Source organism: Ailuropoda melanoleuca, chromosome 15 (assembly GCF_002007445.2).
Source record: "Ailuropoda melanoleuca isolate Jingjing chromosome 15, ASM200744v2, whole genome shotgun sequence".
Lineage (NCBI taxonomy): Eukaryota > Metazoa > Chordata > Mammalia > Carnivora > Ursidae > Ailuropoda > Ailuropoda melanoleuca.
The window spans coordinates 33,407,690-33,413,513 of record NC_048232.1 but is presented as its reverse complement, the minus strand read 5'-3'; the positions used below and the strand labels follow the sequence as shown (position 1 = coordinate 33,413,513).

The following is a 5,824-nucleotide window of genomic DNA, read 5'->3' as shown; positions in this document are numbered from 1 at the left end:
CCCAGCGGAGGAGCCTGATGTGGGGCTCGATCCCATAACGCCGGGATCACGCCCTGAGCCGAAGGCAGACGCTTAACCGCTGTGCCACCCAGGCGCCCCAAGCCTTCAGATCTTTGATACGTCTCTCTTTTCCCTTTTAGTTTTCCTTTCTTCAGCTAAATGTCTGCACATCCTCCCCTTACTCTTCAAGTGACTTGGTGACTTGGTTAACAGTCCCTTCCCTATTGCACTGGCCTTTCTTAGCTGTACATGGCCTGGTTGTCAGTGTGTGTAGCCCAGGACTGAGTATCAGATTACAGGAGGGACGACCACTTAGTGCATCCTGAAGACCATGTCATTTAATGGAAGCAAAGAGTAAATAAAATGATTCAGCAGTTCCGTTCCTGATTATACACCCAAGAGAAATGGAAACATCTATCTCCACAAAAACTTGTACATGAATGTTTATAGCAGCATTATTCACAATAGCCAAAAGACAGTGAAGAAAACCAGAATGTCACCCCAAAATATGCCTCTTTGACATGAAATTATTTTGAACTAAAGGCAGTTAAGAAGCAGCAAACACATAAAAAGCTCTCTTTCTACCCTCCTTTTCTGCCTAAAGGCAGAATATAAATTCTTTACTGGAGATGCTCCAGACTCTTATCAGCCCAGAGACTGCACCAGAGAAATCTGCAAACAAACCTCACTCCATTAGTTTCCTCCCATATGTTTACCTTCCCACAGTTTGCTGCCCTTGGAAGCCTAAAACTCTTCCTTTGTCCTCTCCTGTCATTTTTCCATAAATTTATTGCTCTTTTTTGAAGATGCTATATTAGCTAGAGTTCTGAGCCACCACTTTGAATTACTCTTCATCGAGGTTTCTCCGCTCTGCTGTGTTAACAAACTTGTCTGTTTTACCTCGTTAATCTATCTTTTTTGTTAAAGAGCCCCATCTGAGAACCTAAGATGGGTAGAGGTAAAGTTTACCTCCCCCACAATGGAAACAACCCAAATGTCCATCTACAGAAAAATGGATAAACAAAATGTTATATATCCAGACAATTGAATATTATTTACCCATAAAAAGAACAGAGTACTGGGGCACCTGGGTGGCTCAGGTGGTTAAGTGTCTAACTCTTGATTTTGGCTCAGGTCATGATCTTGGGGTCCTAAGATTGAGCCCTGAGTTGTGCTCCACATTCAGCACAGAGCCTGCTTAAGATTCTCTCTCTCTGGGGCGCCTGGGTGGCACAGCGGTTAAGCGTCTGCCTTCGGCTCAGGGCGTGATCCCGGCGTTGTGGGATCGAGCCCCACATCAGGCTCCTCCGCTGGGAGCCTGCTTCTTCCTCTCTCACTCCCCCTGCTTGTGTTCCCTCTCTCGCTGGCTGTCTCTCTCTCTGTCGAATAAATAAATAAAATCTTAAAAAAAAAAAAAAAGATTCTCTCTCTCTCTCTTTCTCTCCCTCTTCCCTCTACCCCTGCTCATGCTCTCTCTCTTTCCAAAAAAAAAAAAAGTGAAAATATTACGTTAAATAAAGAAGCTAGTCAGAAATGTCCAAGTATTATATAATTCCATTATTATGAAAGTTCAGAAAAGAGCGATCTATAGAGACAGAAAGTAGATTAGTGGTTGCTTAGGGCTTAGGGAGAGGGGTGAAGGGGTGATAGGAAGGTGATAGCCAATGGGCACGGGGTTTCGTGCTCTCTCCTTCTGCTCATGCTTTCTCTTGCTATCTCTGTTACTATCTCTGCTTGCTCTCTCTCTCAAATAAATAAATAAATAAATAAAATCTTTTAAAAACTATATCAAGGTTTGAGACCCCTGGCTGGCTCACTCTGTTGAGTGTGTTCTGGATCCTGGGGTGGGATCCAGTGGGATCCCCACACGGGATGTAAAATTTACTTAAAAATTAAATTAGAAAGGGGCACTTCGGTGACTCAATTGGTTGAGCATCTGACTTCAGCTCAGGTCATGATATCGGGGGGTCCTGGGATCGAGCCCTGGGATGGGTACCTGCTCAGTGGGGAGTTTGCTTGTCCCTCTCCTTCTGCCCCTTCCCCTGCTGGTGCTATCCCTCTCTCTCAAATAAAATCTTTTAAAAAAATTAAATTAGGGGCACCTGGGTGACTCAGTCGATTGAGTGTCCAACTCTTGGTTTTGGCTCAGGTCATGATCTCAGGGTTGTGAGATAGAGCCCCAGGTCCTGCTCAGGGTGGAAGCTGCTTGGGATGCTTTCCCCCTTCTTCTCCCTCCCCCACTTCTCCCCCCTCCCGCTCTTTCTCTCTCTCAAAATAAATAAATTAATACATACATAAAATCTTTTAAAAACAAATTAATCAAATTTTAAAAATCTTTAAAAAATAAAATAAAAAAATTTAAAGTAAAAAGAAATGAAATAAGAGGTTTCAAGAGAAAGTGACAAATAGTAAAGACAGACAAGGAAGATATAAAATCCTTGGCTCACATTTTTTTTTTCCGTAGGCAACTTCCTTTGAGCATCTTCAAAGACTCCACTAACAGGTTAATAGAAATCTCTGAAAAAGAGAACTAAAGCAAAGGAACAGAAAAAAATACCAAAACAACAAACAAACAAAAAAATCACTCAAGAAGATTTTCCTGAAATTAAAAAATTCAAAACTACATGTTAAAAGAATATAGAGAGGGTAGGAATGGTGGCTCGAATTCCAGTTGTGGCCACTACTCCCACTGCAGAATAGCCCAGAACAGGAAGAAGGGGTCAGCCAGTCCTTCCCCCAAGTGCAGGAGCTCGGGGGTTACACCGCCAGGGAGAAGAATCAAGTGTCCACCACCAGCTTTAGGCAGGGTATCAGTATGGAAGCCATGAGAGAGAAAAAAATGGTACCCTCCAATTTCAGCACAAGACCTATGGAAAAGCTCATTGCCCTTTAAGGACCCAAACTTTGTGCACTCTGGCCATGGTGGCGCGGTAGCTGGCAAGAACAGAACCTGGAAGAACCTGAAACAAATTCCTGCTGCTCAAAGGGCAAAGCCGTGGCAGCTTCGGTATTGATGCTCCTCCATGCTTTAAACTGGCTCAGAAGTCTTCTGATGTTTCAGGTCTTCTTGCCAACTACACAGACCCCCAGAGCAAGCTACAGTGCAGCGCCATTGAAGAGTTTTCCTGTATTCAGAGGCTGCCATTCAATGTCATCACTGGCTATGTGGCCCTGAGGAAGGCTGCAAGCATCATTCCCTGAGCCTTGAGAGATGGAGACCAAGTGGACACTGTCTCAAAGTCCAATTTTGGACTCATGATTTCCTTTTATGGAAACAAACTTATTCTGTCAATCTGGAAATGTCAGTGCTGTGCCTTGGAAAAAATGTTTGGCTTTAATTTAAGGGTTCCCCCCTCTGTTTTCGCTCCAAGAGTGATATTTCCTGTTGAATTAAATTATACTTCAGTTGGAGGCACCTGGGTGGCTCAGTTTATTAAGTGTCAGACTCTTGATTTCAACTCAGGGCATGATCTCAGGGTCGTGAGATAGAGCTCTCTGTGGGGTTCCACAGTGGGTGTGGAGCCTGCTTAAGAGTTTCTCTCCCGTTCTGTCTGCCCCTCCCCTACCCCCACTCACATTCCCATGCTTGCACACTCTCTCTCTCAAAAAAAATATACTTCAGTTGTTGCCTCAAGTAAAATTGTTTGACAAGAAAAAAAATATAGAAGATTCCTAAAATATTGACCTACAATGACCAAGACCAAGACATATTCTTTTTTTTTTTTTAAAGATTTTATTTATTTATTTGACAGAGATAGAGAGACAGCCAGCGAGAGAGGGAACACAAGCAGGGGGAGTGGGAGAGGAAGAAGCAGGCTCATAGCGTAGGAGCCTGATGTGGGGCTCGATCCCAGAACGCCGGGATCACGCCCTGAGCCGAAGGCAGACGCTTAACCGCTGTGCCACCCAGGCGCCCCCCAAGACATATTCTAATAAATTTATTAGACTTTTTTTTTTCCCTCGAGAGAGCAGGCGCAGGTGGGGGGTGGGTCAGAGGGCGAGGGAGAGAGAGAATCTTAAGTAGGCTCCACACCTAGCACAGAGCCCAACACGGGGCTGGATCTCAGGACCCTAAGAGCATGGCCTGAGCCAAAATCAGTCAGCCAGCGCCCTTAGACCTTAAAGAAAAAAATCTTTTAACCATACAAAAAGAGCATAGATTTGGGATGCCTGGGTGGCTCAGTAGGTTAAGCGGCTTCCTTCATTTCAGGTCATGATCCCAGGGTCCTGAGATCAAGTCCTACATGGGGCTCCTTGCTCAGAGGGGAGCCTGTTTCTCCCTCTGCCTACTCTGACTGCTGCTCCCCTTGCTTGTGCTCTCTCTCTCTGACAAATAAATAAATAAAATCTTTAAAAAAAGAGCATAGACTCATAAGGGACAAATTAGATACTTTTCAGACTTGTCTGACAGCAATGATTTATGCAAGAAAAGAAAATGAAGTTAATGTATTTTAAATATTTAAGAAAAGGACATGTGAGCCAAAGTAAACTAACCTTCAACTATAATGGACAGAGACAAATTGTTATCAATATGCAGGAACTCAGGGAATATTGTTCCCATGAGCCTTTCCTAGCAAATCCACTGGAGAATGCAATTCAGACAACCAACTGTCTGGAGAGACATCAATATAAGGGCTCTGAGTAAACGTTATAATATTAGTTACTTATAGAACTGAGACTAAATGAAGATTAAAAGAGAAAGTATATTATGTAATGGCCATATGATCTGACAATGTAGATATTATAACCATAAAAAATGGGAAGAGAATGAGAATAGCATCTGCAAAAACAAAAACACAACAACAACAAATCGTATCTGTTTCTGTAATTGGTGGAGGTAGTACTACTAGCTATTCAGAAACTATTTAACATGAAATGCAGGATAAGGTAAATGAGTAACTATAAATATTCTAATTCATTTCTGTGCCCTTGGGAACCATGATTTTTTTTATTTTTAAAATTTATTTTAATTTCTTTTAAAGATTTAATTTATTTATTTGAGAGAGCGAGGGTGCCAGCAGGGGGAGGATCAGAAGGGGAAGGAGAGAAAGAATCTTAAGCAGACTCCCTGCTGGGTGCAGAGCCTGACCCAGGGCTCCCTCCCACGACCCTGGGATCATGACCTGAGCTGAAACCAAGAGCCAGATGCTTAATCAACTGAGCCACCAGGTGCCCTGATTTTTTTTTTTTTTAGAAGTCCAGTTACCTTGGAGTTTATTTAAACCAAGAGAAAAAGGTCATGTTTTCATGCAATACGTATTATGTATGTGTGACAGGAGTGCCTGGGTGGCTCAGTTGGCTAAGTGTCTGCCTTCAGCTCAGGGTATGATCCCAAGGTCCTGGGATCAAGTCCCACATCAGGCTTCCTGCTCGGCGGGGAGTCTGCTTTTCCCTCCCCCTCTGTTGCTCTCTCTGTCAAATAAATAAATAAAATCTTTTTTAAAAAATTAAAAAATTAAATGCAAGTTCACTTTCTGAAGAATCCACATAAAAGACAAAATATAATGTTTCATGGAGGCTAAAGAGCATCCTACTAAAGAATGAATGGGTCAACCAGGAAATTAAAAAAGAATTAAAAAATTCATGGAAACAAATGAAAATGAAAACGCACTGTTCAAAATCTTTGGGTTGCAGCAAAGGCAGTCCTAAGAGGGAAGTATATAGCACTACCAGCCTTTCTCAAAAAACAAGAAAGGTCTCAAATACACAACCTAAGCTTACACCTAAAGGAGCTGGAAAAAGAGCAGCAAATAAAGCCTAAACCCAGCAGGAGAAGAGAAATAATAAAGATTAGAGCAGAAATCAATGAAATAGAAACCAAAAG

The 5,824-nt window shown here is 42.5% G+C and overlaps 1 pseudogene; it reads left to right on the top strand.

The window, feature by feature from the left end:
• The first annotated feature begins 2,652 nt into the window (after positions 1-2,652).
• LOC100469741 lies at positions 2,653-3,201 on the top strand (annotated as a pseudogene).
• The last annotated feature ends 2,623 nt before the right edge of the window (positions 3,202-5,824 follow it).